This window comes from Arachis duranensis, chromosome 4 (assembly GCF_000817695.3).
Source record: "Arachis duranensis cultivar V14167 chromosome 4, aradu.V14167.gnm2.J7QH, whole genome shotgun sequence".
Lineage (NCBI taxonomy): Eukaryota > Viridiplantae > Streptophyta > Magnoliopsida > Fabales > Fabaceae > Arachis > Arachis duranensis.
Window position 1 is genome coordinate 57,282,561 of NC_029775.3, and position 251 is coordinate 57,282,811.

The window sequence follows — 251 nt, forward strand, 5'->3', positions numbered from 1 at the left end:
ATGATCGAGAACCGACAGCTGGATAGCCGTGCCGTGACAGGGTGCGTTAAACATTTCCACTGAGAGGATGGGAGGTAGCCACTGACAATGGTGAAACCCTTGCATATAGCTTGCCATGGAAAGGAGTAAGAAGGATTGGATGAAGACAGTTGGAAAGCAGAGAGACAGAACACAGCACCTTCATACGCTTATCTGAAATTCTCACCAATAAATTACATAAGTATCTCTATCTTTATCTTTATGTTTTATTC